Raw genomic sequence first — 17,810 nt, 5'->3', positions numbered from 1 at the left:
TGCATAATCTAAGAGACACACACGTCCACATTTCCTATGCAAGGAAATATCATTTGCCAAATCATTTATATATGCCCTTGTGCTTCTTTTTCACCTCGAGCAATTAGTCTCGTATGATAAAAATAAAATACAAAACAGCAATTTATTCAATTATATCTTATACACTGTTGGGGAATTTTACAAAAAAGGGAAATATTGATGCGAAACGCTTGTAAATTGAGTTCATGAGGAAGTCGAGGTTTTTGCTTACAACAGTGTGAACTTTCAGGTCTTAGTTCGCATTAACCCCCCGTTCACACATTGACGCCGCTTCTACTACGATCAAAGCGTGGCCGAATGCATGGCCGATCGTTACAAATCGCAGGAGAAACGTCGTGAAGTCGTCATAAGCGTAGTATGATCGCAGTAGGGTCTTCATGGTTGGAGAGCTCTACGCTCTCACCACGCTTGTTTTGAACATGTTCAAAACAAGCGTAGCGGGATCGTGGCCAACAAGAATCGGGGTTATAAGCGTACAAGCAGCGCGGAAGCATCGTAGAGAGATCTTTGTGATCGTAGTAAAAGCGCCGTAAGAGCGTAGGTACTTATCAAGTACGCTCCTACAACGCTCCCTCTACGTTCGTACTACGTTCTCACTACGATCTCTCTACGTTCCTACGAAAACCTACAATGACCTTACGCCAATCATATCACGACCTATCAGACAGGAGTTTGTTCTTACAGTGCTGATATTTGACAAATCGTCATCTGTATACTACATGTAAAGGGTGACAATATATTTGATCATTTGAAATTGAGACTTTTCACATCTTGTTACAGTTACAATTGAAAATGCCCGTAAACCATGTGGTAAAGGCCGCAAAAAATGCGGTTGCAAGATATGTATCATCGCTAAAATCGTACTACAAAAATCTGCGGTTGCGAGATATATTTACACCATCGCCAAAATCGTACTAGAAGCGTAAAGCAATCGTAATATGATCGGCACCACCGTAGCGACATCGTGGTACAGTCATCCAGGTCTGTGTAGCGTCGTAATATGGTCTTCAATGTCGTAGTGGCAGCGTAGCGTAAACGCAGTAAACACGGTCGCTTGTCGGCAACGGTCTACTTAACATCGTGGTAGAAGCGTGTTAGCAGCGCGTATGATGAAGGGACATCGTAGTAAGGTCGTAACGAAGACCACAATTTACCAGATTGTTCTATTTAGACGCCGGCTGCGATCTGCCCCGATTAAAAAAAATTTCAGATCGTGGCTTGATCGGGATGATCGCCGTAGAGTCGCAGCTGTGTGTGAAGGGGGGGGGGGGGGGGTAAGGAACTCTCAAGTCTATGTCAACGAAGCCAATATTTCTATCAGTGTTACTGTTTTTGCCCTATTGTTTCTTACGAACTTCTTTCGAGTACTAGTTTTGAACCTCTTTTGATAGGAGTTCTTGCCATGTATTTTTAACTTGTGAAATCAAGGATACATAACAATAGTTTTACTACAGTACATTATAAAAGAACTGCTCAGATTTCAATTTTAAAAATAGGTAGACGAAAGCTAAAACGTAAAGTTAAAGTAAGGTCACCCCAATGCAATTTGAGTGTATTATTTTGATTTAAAAATGTTTGTGAACAGTAGGATTCTTAAAGTTTCCTTTCTCGGTCAGTAGTTACGAGGGTTGATCCAAAGGTAATGTCACAATTTTGATAAAATTGCTTTACATCGACGTAAAGCAACAAAATTATACATGATGGAAGCTTTACTTATTTTAAATCAGACCTGAAAAATTCAAAGGAATATGATGTATACTTTTCAAAATATCGGATTTCAAACAGTGCGAGTTTATGGTAGTCGCCGCACCTAAATATAACGTCATATGACGGATACACACTGTCATACTTTTAAGCGTTTCCCTTTCGTTTCATTAAAAATATTTTTGATTAGCAAACACTTTCACCAATTCCACTTTCTTTAAGAATTCTTGGTACCATTATACACTCACTCTTTTCATAATTTAGCCCTCTATCAAAATTTTTTGAACAGTAGCATGAGACAAACTTTACATGTCATTCTATACGTCTGTCTTTTTTGACAACATCAGACAGCATTGAACGTTTCCGTCCGATCTCCTATCTTTCGGTCTTTTTGTCCTCCGCTGATCATTCAGTGACCAATCAACAGCCCAAAATTGCTGAAACCATCTATTAATTAAGATGTCTCTTATTTACATTCTTTATTCTGTAAGTCTGATTGATTAACGAAAATGTCGCTAGTAATGATTTCCATATTTTGAAGCAAAAAAATGCATTACAACTCGTCGAGCCTTTTACCCCATTTCGACAAGCCCTTTGTTCAATTCAACAGAGTAAAACAACAATGTTTATGATCACAAATACTTCTTCTTTTCGTTCGCCTATTCACACTTGAATCCCAGTCTTCTCTACAAATCTGGTGGTCTTCTGTAGGGCTTCCACTGGTCCATAAAGCTTCTCTTGTAGCGTTGTTGGTGTTGGCCATGTGTTGTTTCTCAGTGCCTGGTGTATTCTGCAGTGTTGTAGGAGGTGTTCTGTATTCTGCTCAGCTTCTCCACATGGACACATCGGTGATGGTATGACTTTCATGACTCTATGCAGATGTTGGTTGAGTCTGTTGTGTCCTGTCCTAAGTCTGAAGATGGTCGTCTGCTCAGGTCTAGCCAGTTGGTGATAGCTGTCTTGTTGTTGTGGGGAACTGTGTAGTGATGTGATGGTTTTCATCTCTGAGAAGCTTACTTGGTTTTCATATTGCTGTTGTTTGGCTCCCTCCTTTGCTAGCAGATCAGCATTTTCGTTTCCCTTGATTCCGCAGTGAGATGGTATTCATTGTAATGCTGTTTGAAGGCTTTCGATGTTGTGTAGATCTTGTTCAAGTTCGGGGAGTTTACCGTTGTTAATGGCTTGCAATACAGATAGGGCATCTGTCAGGAATACTATACTTGTTGTTTTGTTGGCCTTGTCTCTGATGGAGCGTACTGCATGGGTGATGGCTTCTTCTTCGGCTTTGTAGTTTGGCTGATCCGTCTGTATAAACTCTAATCCAAGATGTTGAGGGATACTGTTCTTCTATCATACTGATTGTGAACGTTTTTTTGACCAAATCTGATTGTTCGTTTTTAGCAGTGATTTGTGGGACTGAGGTGTGTATGGTGACATTTCCAGTTTTCTCAGCACAGGGGCTAGCTGTAAATGTGATCTCTATTGGTTTAACTAGTTTTGGCAGAACCTCCTGATATTTTCGCTGTAGTGCATACTGAAAGGCAAAACTAGATCTTTTGAGTCTACCAGAGGATAGTTGTTTCATTCTCTGGCTCATTGGATGATTGTGGAAGGCATTGATACTTGGTGGCCTGTATCATAGCTTTACATTCTCTTCTCTTATATAATGGTGGTATGTTGGTAATTTCTTCCATGCTTGCATTTGGTGTTGATTTCATGCCTCCTGTGATGATACGTAATGCCTAGTTCTGGACTTTGTCTAGTGTCTGTAGGTGACTCTTGGATGCTGTTAACCATGCACTAGATCCGTACTCAAGATGTGGTCTTACGTTTCCTTGGTAGACAGTTTTCAATACTGTTTCATTTGCACCACAGCTTGTTCCTGCCAATTTTCTCATGATGTTAAGTTTTCTCCTAGCTTTAGCTTCTGCTGACATTATGTGCTGTTTCCATGTCTTCTTACATTCTCTTGCTTATTTAAAGGTGATCCTGTTCAAGGCAATTTCTTCATAGTCGCCATTTTAAAGTTGGTGCAAAAATATATTTCATGCCTCAACCGCTTTTGAGATAATACAAACGCTAAATAAAGCAACACAAATAAAACTAAGTTTTATATATATAAAATAAACATTAGTAGTAATGACTTTGAAAACTTCATAAGTCAAAGAACATAGTTCATTAGCGTAAGGATTTTTGATAATCAGTGTTACCGTAGTTCTCTACACATACGAGGTAAAGCAGGAGAGGGAACCAGACTGGCCTGTTTGCTTATATTCAGCTGCGGTACCAGATTAATTTTGATTCTGACAAAATCGGACCGTGGTATTAGGATTGATAAACTCACTGTCGGTGTCTTATCATCAATATTGATAGTTTTAAAATAATTTTTTTCATCAGAATATAAACGTGATTCATGTAAGAAATCCATTTTACTCTGTAAATGAGCCCGGCTCTCTGTACTTCTGAGTACTTTGATTTTATCAAAAGTTATCCCAAGGTATGTTTGCTGTTTTTCCATTTTAATTTGAGTATCGTCCATGGTAAGAGTGATGTTTTGAGTTTAAGGCGATAGTGAGAAGAGAGTTCCTGTTGTTTTTTCTCTGTTGATGGTAACACACCATTCTCTTGCCCATATCTCTACTTTGTCTAACGCTTTTTGTATTCTGTACTTTGCTGTGGTTGTGTATTCCTCAGAGCACCATAGTACCAGATCGTCCGCATATAGTGCTATGTTTACTCCGTTTGGCATTTCAGATACAATATCATTCATAAATAATATGAAGAGAGTAGGTGGCAGTACTCCTCCTTGGGGGATTCCTTGCTTAAGAAGAATTTTCTTTCCCAATTTTCCATCTACCATCACTCTGGCTTTTCTGTTCTTCAAATAGGAGTTGGTCCATTTGTACATCCTTCCGTTTACGCCGAATCTTTGGAGTTTTACAAGAAGGCCGTCTTTCCAGACTTGGTCAAACGCTCTTTGTAGATCTACGAAGACAGCTAATGTTACTTTCTTTGATTGGTACGAGTCTTCTATTACTTGTGAGAGATGTGTAGTTTGGTCCTCTGTGCTTTTGTATTGTCTGAAACCAGCTTGTTCATGCCCAAGGATGTTTTCTTATTCCAAATACATATGCATGCGCTTGTTAACTATGCGTTCCATGAGTTTGCAACAACTACTTGTGAGGATAATTGGACGGTAACTTGCGGCTTTTGACTTGTTTTTTCCTTTCTTCAGTATTGGCTTCATGATGGCTTCCCTCCAGCATTGTGGTACTTGGTCTAGACTCCAGCTAAGATTGAATATGTCCAACAATTTATTTAGAGCTGAGTTGCCTAGTTGTTGAAGCATCTCATTGGTGATGTTATCTGGACCTGGAGTCTTTCTCTTCTTTAAATTTCTGATAGATGTTATCATCTCATGCATTGTGATGTCTCTCTGCATGATGTCATGTGTTGTTCCTTTCTGTCTGTCCCGTATTTCTGATCTTACTTCTTTTCTTCTGTCATTTGGGATGCTAATGTTGCTTTCCGCCTCGTACCCTTTCGCAAATTCATTTGCCGCTGCTTTTCCAGTTCTTGTTTCGCCGTCACTTTCTATGGTGATCTTTTCCTCTTTACACCCTTCGTCATTTAAAGCTTTGTCAAGTTCCAAAGTTTTCGTGTATCTTTTTCCATATTTAGTGAGGCTGTTTTTTCTCTCCATCCTCTTCTTTGACATTCAAGTTTTGTTCTTGTGTGTTTGGCTTTGCTCTTTTGTAGTTTGATGTTATTTTCTTGGCTTGGATTTTGTTCAGCCTCCTCTCTTGCTTTGGTAAGGGCTTCATGTGTTGCCTGTATCTTATTGGGCCAATATGGTTTGTAGGCCTTTCTAACACCTCTTGGTATACTCTCTTTTGCTGCCTTTAATATCTTAGTGTTGAAATCCTTTACAACATTGTTAATATTCTTTCCCTCTATTTCAATATCCTTTGTTAGTTCATCTGTTCGTGCTTGAAACTTACTCCAATTTGCCTTCTTGTAATTCCATCTTGGTGGCATGGCGTGTTTTGGTGTTGTTGTTTCTGTGATGGAAAGTACTACTGGGCGATGGTCACTACCTCCGAGTTGGTCGCATACCTTTCTACTGATTTTCTGGTGAATATCGTCAGTACAAAAAGCTATGTCTGACGTGGTAGTTGTCTGCCATCGACGGGAGTAAAAAGTGGGAGTGTCAGCTGGGTTATTCACAAGTATAAGGTGGTGTTCATCTTGCCAATCTTCAATAGTTTCTCCTCTTTTATCTATGGTACGGTACCCCCAACTTTGCGACTGGCTGTTAAAATCGCCTACGACAAGGAAGTTACTGTCAGATAGGTGTATGGTGTCTAGGGATAATTTCTTATCATCTGGACAGTAGAAGTTGACAATGTCGTATGAGCTATCATTTATCTTGGCTTTGATCACTAGGTATTCCGCTTCTTCCATGAACCTTTTTGTCTCTATTGCATTTATGTTGTTCCTTACTAAAGTCAATACACCTCCCTTCGTTCTTTCTTTTCTATCACTTCTAAAGATTTGGTATCCTCTTATCTTAAATGGTTTGTCCTCTTTCAGGTGAGTTTCCTGTATACAGCATATGTTGATGTTGTTTTCGTGTAGGAAGTGATGTAGTTCTTCCTTCTTGTTAGATACACCCTCTGCGTTCCAGTGCATGACGTTGATTACTGGTTTCTCTTTTGGTTTTGAGTTGATGTTTCTGCGGTCAGTAGCTTTCCTTGTCCGTCCCCTGACTCCACAAGACGGGACTAAGGTACCTCCAGTAGCGTTCGAGGCATGGAGCCCGGCACTGTACCTGCCTGGTGGGTCCTCACAGGTCGAGCACCATATCGTTTGGTTTTTGGTTCAAGTGTCATAGTGGCTGTTTGTGCGTGATGATGTGGTCCGTTAGAGTGTGCCGTATAGCCCATCATCACCGACTTCAACACTCTAGGTTTCTGTCGGGGTTACCTCGCCCTTAGCTTCTGAACAAAAGTCCTGATCCTGGAAGCACAGGAAGGAAGTTTACAGATTCCTGGTTCTGGATTTTCCTCGAGGTTGTCTCCTGAAGCCTTTCCCTGTCGGGGAGGATATAGCCGCAAGGCAGCGGAGGTTTTGAATCAGAGTTTTCCTTCTCCTAGATGGACTACCTCCCTTGGTTGACGAGTTCCATCTACCCGAGGCTATCGGCTGGTTTTAAGGCGCCAGTTACTCGCCTTCGCCCCTTCTCCGTTTAGTTGAAACAGGTTTCACCATGTTTAGCAAGCTAAACAACGCGTGAAGGTAGGAGTTGGGCTTTGGTTGTCAGAGGCTGTTTGAGACGCACGCCCTAAGGAGCATTTAAATGGTATCAGGAGCCCGTTTCCCAATATCACCCCTTGGCTATGACAACCTTTGGAACCCATTAGACAGGCAGTTTTTCATATATTTTTTTAAACAGTAAGAAATTTCATTCATTAAATACATATATTAAGTTTTAAATTAAAACTGATCAATAATTACATAAGTATTGAGGAAATAGTACAACTTAACAATTATCACAAAATACATAAACAAATTCATTTTGACACGTTGATTTTACAGTCATTCAAAATTTGAATTTGAAGTGCAATTTGTAATAACAGTGAGACAAGATCCTCAAAATGGGTAATAGTATTTTTGAGAAACTCATACATTACATGATGTATAAGATTGTTTAAATAGACTTGTTGAAGAATCTACTACATGTATATTGCATATTGCATGATAAAAATTGTATCATATCGAACCTTTTTGTTCAAAACACATGCAGCCCTAACTAACTGTTTAAAAGTTATGTCCACCTATATGTATGATATAATTTCCTCTCACCTAATGACTTGAGGACTTTGTTTGAGGCATTCCTTAAGTGAAGAGGTACAGATGGCAAAGGCCCCTTGTGGTTGACAACTGAATTCTTGGCTTTACTGTATGCCTGGTACACTTCTACCACACACTGATATATTTGGCCCGTGCATGATGTATTTGATCACAAATACCAATGCCGCCTTTTAATTTTCAATTAAATACTAGAAAATGACGAGAATTGTGTCTTTAAAAAAATTGGAAGATAAGGTGCTTTTTAAGAATCCTTTTAATGCGTTTGTCTTTTTTCATTCTAAGAAAAAATACACTTTTAAACGTGACGATCCGTTGTGACGCGGCGACACCCCCTATGCTCCATGTTTTAAACATCTATGAAATAAATTCAAATAAACATTATTAAATTAAAATTTCAAAGTTAATTAGATTTATAATTGTGCATCTTTTGGTATATTGTATTTGATAATATGGAACCAAATATAAAAGATATGGACACTTTGACATTACTTTTGGATCAACCCTCGTATAAGAAAGGAAACAATGATTACGTTATTTGAGCATCTTTAACATCAGATGATGTTGAAACTCATCCGTCTAGATTAAGGACAGATGATACAAACAATTTTTTTCTTTGAAGAGGAAGAACAAAATGACAAAAAATTAGCAATATTACATAGGCTGATTTTCACCATTTAGCTTTTCCTAATAAAATTCACCTGGCTTGGTATATTTTTCTTAAGTTTATATTACACTTTTAGCACCAAGATAACATATTCTGAAATTTGTTTTCATCTGTAAACCTTTACTGAAAGTGATTTGTCTATATTTGTTTTTTTTTTTTTATTGAAATATTAGTAATACTTTCCAAGTCTATTTCATTTTCCAGTTCTTAGGAGAAAAAAAAATCTAGGAACCATCCACTTTTCTAAACTTGTGACATGATATTAAAACTTTTTCAAAGAAAAAAATTGTTTTTATCATCTGTCCTTAATGTTAAAAAAGGAATGAAAGAAGTTGAAATTTGGGACTGTAACACAAGTCATCCAAAACATCTGCAGGCATAATAAACACCTCTGAAAAGACTGAATTGACATTCACCTAAATCTACAATACATTTACATACAACTTAAACATTGAATGCATAATATATTTAATGATATAAATTCAGCTGTCAGATAATTTATTTTATTAATTTTCATTAGCAGCAATGAAAGTGAAAAAAAGATAACCATGAACATATATACTTTGAGATTTTTTTTGTGATACAAACACTAGCGCTTTACTTTATGTTCGATCAATGGATAAGATTCAATCTATAAAGGGTGACAAACATCTCAATCTGTATCAACATGTAATAGACGATAGAAAATGAGGGAATAAACACGAAACATGAGGAAAAAGATAAAATAAGAATATCAGTTGGAATATAGAAGGCATTAATAATAATATTATGTAATATCACCTGACGTTAACGATGCTCAAATAACGAAATCATTGTTTCCTCTCTTATAACTACTGACCAAGAAAGGAAACTTTAAGAATCCTATTGTTCACAAACATTTTCAAATTGCATTGGGGTGACCTAACTTTGACTTTACGTCTTAGCTTTCGTCTTGCCATTTTTTTTAAAAATTGAAATCTGAGCAGTTCTTTTACGAGGGTTGATCCAAAAGGAATGTCACAGTGCCCATATCTTTTATATTTGGCGTCATATTATCACATACAATATACCAAAAGATGCACAAATATAATTCTAATTTACTTTGGAATTTTAATTTAATAATGTTGATTTGAATTTATTTTATAGATGTTTAAAACATAGAGCATAGAGGTTGTCGCCGCGTCACAACAGAGCGTCACGTTTTAAAAAAAAAAAGCACCATATCTCCCTTATCCCCCAATTTTTAAAAGACACAATTCATTTTCTAGTCTTTAATTGAAAATTAAATGACGACATTGGTATTTGTGATCAAAAACATTGTTGTTTTACTCTGTTGCATTGAATAAAGGGATTGTCGAAATTAGAAAAAAAAAACGGCTCGACGAGTTCTAATACATTATTGCTTCAAATTATGGGAATCATCACAAGCGACAGTTACATAAACTAATCAGACTTACAGAATAAAGAAATTCTCAATGTAAATAAGCGACATCTTAAGAGATGGTTTCAGCAATTTTGGGCGGGGATTGGTCACTGAAAAGACAGACGTATAGAGTGACATGTGGATTTTTAAGTTTGTCTTATGCTACTTTTCAAACTAGAGGTACTGTGAGCGATGAGCTTGAAGCACAATACATTAGTATCGTCTTCCGGAATTTGACATGTACCCGGAGTGGTTTTTAGGTCCGCCAAAATATGTGTCGGATTTCTCTCTCTCTCCAAAAGTAAAAAAAAATGGAGGTGCACATTTATGGCAATATAGTGATTTATAAAGATTCTGTGAAAGTTTCATCAAATTTCATTCAGTGGTTTGAGAGGAGTTTGTTTTGGATGTTTTTTGTTAAATTAGGTGTGAGATTTGTCGGTACTCCTTTTGATATGACATTATTTTTATTAATATACAAACAGACGGACGGACAGACGTACAGACGGACGGAATTAACTATTACTATATACCCTCCCGCTTTTCAAGCGGGGGGTATAAAAATTATGACAGAGGGCTTAATTATGAAAAGAGTGAGTGTATATTGGTACCAAGAATTCTTAAAGAATGTAGAATTGGTGAAAGTGCTTGCGAGTCACAAATATTTGTTAATCAAACGAATGGGAAACGCTTAAGCATTTTAAGAGTATATATGACGGTGCGTATCCGTCATTTGACGTTATTATACCCCCCGCTTGAAAAGTGGGAGGGTATTTGGTAATCGGTATTTCCGTCCGTCCCTCCGTCTGTTACGCTTTGGGGTACCCATCTCTTATCCGCAACTCCTCTTATACCACTGAGTGAAATTTAATGAAACTTTCACAGAATCTTTATTACATATTGCCATTGTGCACCTCCTATTTTACTTTTTGATCCGACACATATTTTGGGTTTCCCGGCCACAACAAAACATGGACTTTTCCATTATAATCATATGGGAGGCGAGGGGTATCATTTAGTGAGCTCATCGCTCACAGTACCTCTAGTATTTAGGTGCGGCGACTACCATAAACGCACTTTGTTTAAAATCCGATATTTTGGAAAGTATACATCATACTCTTTTGAATTTTTCAGGTCTGATTTAAAATAAATAAAGCGTCTATCATGTATAATTTTGCTGCTTTTCGTCGGTTTCTAGCAATTTTATCAAAGTTGTGACATTACTTTTGGATCAACCCTCGTATAATGTCCTGTAGTAAAACTTAATTGTTTTAGCCGGGCTTATTGCTCAAAGAGCAGTTGCCGGCTAATGTGATCCTGTTCAAGGCAGGATGTTAACCCCATAGCCGCCATTTTAAAGTTACGTGCAAAAATATAGTTCTTACTCTCAACCGCTTTTTAGATAATACAAACGCTAAATAAAGCAACAAAAATAAAACAAAGTTTTATCTATATAAAATAAACATTAGTAGTAATGACTTTGAAAACTTCATAAGTCAAAGAACATAGTTCATTAGCGTAAGGATTTTTGATAATCAGTGTTAACGTAATTCTCTACACATACGAGGTAAAGCAGGAGAGGGGACCAGACTGGCCTGTTTGTTTACATTCAGCTGCGGTACCAGATTAATTCTGATTCTGACAAAATTGGACCGTGGTATAAGGATTGAAAAACTCACTGTCAGTGTCTTATAATTTATATTGATAGTTTTAAAATAATTTTTTTATCAGAATATAAACGTGATTCATGTAAGAAATCCATTCTACTCTGTAAATGAGTCCGGCTCTCTGTACATCTGAGTACTTTGATTTACTATAGGTGGTTATTTGACGAGTTGAAAAAGTGACGATATTTTGTAAAGGAAAATTGACGAGTCTTAATTCTAACGAATTATTGAATATTGTTATGTATCCTTGATTTCACAAGTTAAAAATATATAACAAGAACTCCAATCAAAAGAAGATCAAAACTAGAACTCAAATGAATTTCGTTAGAAACAATAGGGCAAAAACAGTAACACTGATAGAAATATTGGCTTCGTTGACATAGACTTGAGAGCTGCTTAATGCGAACTAAGACCTGAAAGTTCACTCTGTTTTAAGCAAAATCCTCGATTTCCTCGTGAACTCAATTTACAAGCGTTTCGCATTGATATTTTCCTTGTTTGTAAAATTCCCCAACAATGTATAAGATATAATTGAATAAATTGCTGTTTTGCATTTTATTTTTATCATACGAGACTAATTGCTCGAGGTGAAAAAGAAGCACAAGGGCATATATAAATGATTTGGCAAATGATATTTCATTGCTATTTCATTCATAGGAAAGGTGGATGAGTGTGTCTCTTAGATATTGCAAGATATTTCTGAATTGTATAGCATTAAAGGTTGCAGTTGCAACGCTTAATGATACACTATTGCGTATCATTAGCCGTCGGCTATGTCGATATTTGCTTGTTTCATCAAGCGTCAGTGTTGCTCTGCATTTGTGGCGCTTAATGATATAATTCTATCATTAAGCGGCGATTTAGCATTAGCGGTTGAAAATGTAAGCTATTTATGCAATAATTTATTACATTTAGCGTTGCAATTACAACGCTAAATGCTATTTGTATCATTAAGCGGCGTTTTATCATTAGAGGTTGCTACAGTGCATTTCCTATTAATTTGTTTTCGTATTGTTGTACCCTTCATACTTAGCATGTAAATGTTTGATTATCGCCTCTCTGTATCCTTAAATTGCTTTTTCTGTTGATTTTTTTAAATGATCCCCATGAAACGATTATCGCATACAAATGTAGTTATAATTTTAAATCCATGCAAGTGCAGAATTTTCTTTTCATATGCAAGAGAGAAAACAATGATAGGAAATTAAATATCGCGTAATTTGTTTTGATGATTTGCTTTATCGAAAAAAGTATATCTACCCAAGGTTCTGTCAACAAATTACTATTAATAATTACTTCAATGGGATTATATGTAATTCTTTAAAAACATATTTAAATACTGCTCGTAAACAATTCATATTGACGTTGTTTTGACGTTACAACGTTGAGTAACAATTCCCGACGTTGCATCAAAGCTTTCTGCATTAGCCAATGAAAGCGTGTTTTACAAAATAATTGCATTAGAATAATATTTTTTCAATTAATTTAGATATTAGATTTTTTAAAATTTATTATCAAGAAAATTTATTCATTTTTATGAGGTTTTTTTTTAGCAATAGTTTCATTAGAACACTTTAAAATGTTTATTTATTTATTAATACTTTTCTCGTTTAATTATTTTCTCACACGGAAAAGCGTGGTGAAATTAATTTTTATGCGTTAAAATATGTTGGTTATTCAGGTTATACAAAAATTTATATGAAGCTTCCATAATATGGAATGCCATATACGACAGCCAACTGCTGCCAACTGCTGAATGCTTACTGCCAACTGTCAGCTGCTTACTGCCAACTGTCGCACATATTTGAATAATTTTTATTTTTATATTGATATTTTATTTTTTACGAAAGCCCATTGATCTCATTTTGGTAGGTTAAAAAAATAAAATTTTCGCGTTATAACGCGAAACTTTCGCGATTTTACTTTCGCGATTTTACGCGTAACTTTCGCGTTATAACGCGTAACTTTCGCGTTATAACGCGAAACTTTCGCGAATAAACGCGTAACTTTCCCTTTATAACGCGAAACTTTTGCGAATAAACGCGTAACTTTCGCGAATAAACGCGTAACTTTATGCATATATAATGTTACTCAGGAACCTTGATCTTGATTGACAGATAAGAACAAGAAAACAGACCGGAATTCTCAGCAACTTATTTATAAAACATTGTTTCCTCAGAAAATGTACTGGAGAAATGATGCGAAGGATAGGATAGATGAGTCATCAAAATATTTTTTTCTTTTTAAACTATTTTTTAAAAGGGTTATAGGGAAGTTCGTGGACTAGGGCCAAAAATTAAAACTATTAAGGTATATACGGCAGAGTTTGTACACTTTGAATTAATTGTCAATATTTTTCCGATATCGTATTTCTATAGTGAATCTAACGGAGACAAATGAAAATCTACTATCCAATTTTCACAATTCTGAGATCTTGTTCTTTATAAAATAAAATTATTTCAAATTCTCTAGAGAGTGCATAAATAAAGACGCCGGAAAGGGTGATTTTCCCCGAAATTCATAATCTTGATTATAATAATAGGGATTGAAGTTTATAAATGAAAACTCGCATAATCTTTGAATTGTTTGAACAGCGCCAAGAAAGACCATTAATGACGGTAAAGATGGATTCAATAGGAAGAAAACTTAAACTTGTAGCCTGAGAAAGTCCATGTTTAAAATAGTTTTTAATTGCTTATCATTGTAATAAAAACGATCCCAAAATCAAAAGAAAGTTGAGACTTCAGCAAATGTCTTGGTTAAACAGCAGAAGTTTCGCGTTATAACGCAAAAGTTACGCGCTTATTCGCGAAAGTTTCGCGTTGCGCGTTTATTCGCGAAAGTTTCGCGTTATATCGCAAAACTTTCGCGTTATAACGCGAAAGTTTCGCGTTATTTCGCGAAAGTTACGCGTTTAGTCGCGAAAGTTTCGCATTACAATGCGAAAGTTTCGCATTATTTCGCGAAAGTTGCGCGTTTATTCGCGAAAGTTTCGCGTTATAACGCGAAAAATTTATTTTTTTTACCTACCAAAATGAGCTCAATGGGCTTTCGTAATTTTTATATTGATATTTCAGTCAATTTAAAAAAAAGGCGCGGATCTATAGGACATTTTTTCCAAGAGGGTCACTGGTAAAAAAAAAATCCAACCCAGAAATTTCTTGACCAAAAAAAAAACAAAACGTAAAGTCCTTTCCTAAATGTGAAAATTTATTTCGGCCGGGGAGAGAGGGTTCTTATGCGTCATACCTTCATGCGTATTACATTTTTCATACCAACTTAACACGAATCCACAATTTCGGTTGGGGAGGGGGGGGGGGGGTCTAAGGTCCCTTTTGGTTGATTTATTTAATACATTTTAGTTCGTTTAGTTTGTGCATTAAATAACTTTACAAATTTCAGAGGGGTGTTCCGGACCCCTCTCTCTCAAGATCTATGCATGTATAAAACATATTTTATTTTTACAAACAAAGAGATATTGATGTTTTATCGGCGTTTTCTAAGTGGAGGGTCCAAGGTCAGTTATACCGGTTGTTCATTTAGTTTATTTAACGTATGACTGTACAAATTTTAAATGCCCCCCCCCCGGTCTATGCATGTGAAACATAAAAACACACAGAGATCTACATCTTTAATTTGAAGAAATTTTTAACTATAGAATATGATGGAAAACGGAAATTTATTTTCAAAATATCTTTCTCTGCGAAACGACAAATCTTTTTTATTATTATTCTCTCTTCAAATGTATTGATGTCTCCGGGGGAGGGGGGGGGGGTCTTTAAATATTATAAAAGCAGAAAAAAGTCATTTTATTATCTATTTCAAATAGGAAAACCCAAAATAAATAAATAAATAAATAAATAAACAATGTACTTTATCAACCGCATATATTGAATATTACATAAGATGAAACATATTGGTCATTTTATTCAATTCAAATTTTACCAGGGTGACCCCCTTGGAAAAAATGTCCTGGATCCGTGCCTTTTTCCTTTTTTGTGAAAATTCATATAAATATCAATACAAATATAAAATTTATTCAAATATGTGTGGCAGTTGGCAGTAAGCAGCTGACAGTTGGCAGTAAGCATTGGCTGTCGTATATGGCATTCCATAAGCTTGTATTGTTAAATAATTTTTTTTTTTTTTTTTGCGATTTGCAAAGTAAAACAAATGTAATCGATGCAAGAAAATGCCCCCCCCCCCCAAAAAAAAATAGAAAATTCAAAACAAATAAAACCATCGGTATACTTGTAAATAAAATAATTTTGAAAAGAGATTACCCCCTCCCCTATGGAATGCCATATACGACAGCCAACTGCTTACTGCCAACTGCTGACTGCTTACTGCCATCTGCCACACATATTTGAATAAATTTTATATTTGTATTGATATTTATATGAATTTTCACAAAAAAGGAAAAAAAGGCAATCCAGGATATTTTTTCCAAACCCGGTAAAATTGAATTGAGTGAAATGACCAATATGTTTTATCTTATGTATATTCAAAATATGCGGTTGATAAAGTACATTGTTAATTTTTTTTATTTGTTTTCCCATTTGAAATAGGTAATAAAATGACTATTTTCTGCTTTTAATCTTTGAAGAAGCCCCACCCCCTTCCCCCGGGGACAACAAAACCTTTGAAGAGAGAATAATAATAAAAAAGATTTGTCCTTTCGCAGAGAAAGATGTTTTGAAAATAAATTTCCGTTTTCCATTATATTCTATAGTTAAAAATTTCCTCAAATTAAAGATGTATATCTCTGTGTGTTATAATGCAGACACGTAGCATCGTTTTTGAAAGTGGGGGGGGGGGGGGGCAACCAGAGAAAACTTTTTTTACTTACCTGAAAAAGTTGACAAGCAAAAAAAAAAAAAAAAGGAAATAGCCCAAACTCGAAAATCCTATTTCGTAGGGGGGGGGGGGGGGGGGGTAGGTGGCTAAATTTATTTTAAGGCCAACTACCTTTCACTTCCAATTATTTTCCACACAATACTAAATATCCTTGATATCATTATACTATGGTAAGAAGTGGGGTGGGGCAACCATCCTTTCAATATACAGTAACGGTAATGTTGGGGAAAAAAAGTGGGGGGGGGCAGGCCCACCTGCCCCCCCCCCCCGTTGCTACGGCCCTTTAATGTTTCACATGCATAGATCGGGGGGGGGGGGGCATTTAAAAATTGTTCAGTAATACGTTAAATAAACTTAACGAACTATCGGTATAACTGACCTTGGACCCTCCACTTACAAAACGCCGATCAAACATTTATATCTCTTTGTTTGTACAAATAAAATATGTTTTACATGCATAGATCTAGAGAGGGGGTCGTAAAGTTATTCAATGCACAAACTAAACCAACTAAAAGTTATTTAATGTATAAAATAAATCAACTAAAAGGGACCTTAGAACCCCCCCCCCCCCCCAACCGAAAATGTGGATTCGTGTTAAGTTGGTATGAAAAACGTCATACCCATGAAGGTATGACGCATAAGAACCCCGTCTCCCCGGCCGAAATAAATTTTCACATTTAGGAAAGGTATTTACGTACTTTTATCTTGTCAAGAAATTTCTGGGTTGGATTTTTTTTTTACCAGAGTAACCCCCTTGGAAAAAATGTCCTATAGATCCGCGCCTTTTTTTTTTAATTTACATAAATATCAATATGAAAATAAAATTTATTCAAATATGTGTGGCAGTTGGCAGTAAGCAGCTGACAGTTGGCAGTAAGCAGTAAGCAGTTGGCAGTAAGCAGTTGGCTGTCGTATATGGCATTCCATACTCCCCCCTTCCAATTTTTTATAGGCAAAAAAAGAAAGTCATTTATAAATTAACATTTTAAAAGAAGTTTGGATATTCAAAATACTACCGAGTCTTATTTCTACGAAAGCCTATTAGGACCAATCTAGAGAAAAAAAATTAAAAGGCGTTATAACGCGAAAAAAGGCGTTATTAATTACGCCTTTCTGTTCCTAAAGGCGTTATTACGCCTTTCCAATCAAAAAGGCGTTATTACGCCTTTTCAAAAGGCGTTATTACGCCCTTCTAAAAGGTATTATTACGCCTTTCCAATCAAAAAGGCGTTATTACGCCTTTTTAAAACGCGTTAATATGCCTTTCTTAAAGGCATAATTACGCCTTTTCAATCAAAAAGGCGTTATAACGCCTTTCCAAAACTCGTTATTACGCCTTTCCAAAAGGTTTTTACGCCTTTCCAAAACTCGTTATTACGCCTTTCCAAAAGGCGTTATTACGCCTTTCTAAAAGGCATTATTACGCCTTTCTAAAAGGCATTATTACGCCTTTTCAATCAAAAAGGCGCTATAATGCCTTTTGGAAAGGCGTAATAACGCCTTTTAAAAACGCGTTAATACGCCTTTCTTAAAGGCGTTATAACGCCTTTTTGATTGAAAAGGCGTAATAATGCCTTTAAGAAAGGCGTATTAACGCGTTTTT

This window comes from Saccostrea cucullata, unplaced genomic scaffold (genome assembly GCF_032062105.1).
Source record: "Saccostrea cucullata isolate Sc308-1 unplaced genomic scaffold, CSIRO_AGI_Scuc_v1 ctg104, whole genome shotgun sequence".
Classification (NCBI taxonomy): Eukaryota; Metazoa; Mollusca; class Bivalvia; order Ostreida; family Ostreidae; genus Saccostrea; species Saccostrea cuccullata.
This window is presented reverse-complemented; position numbering follows the sequence as displayed.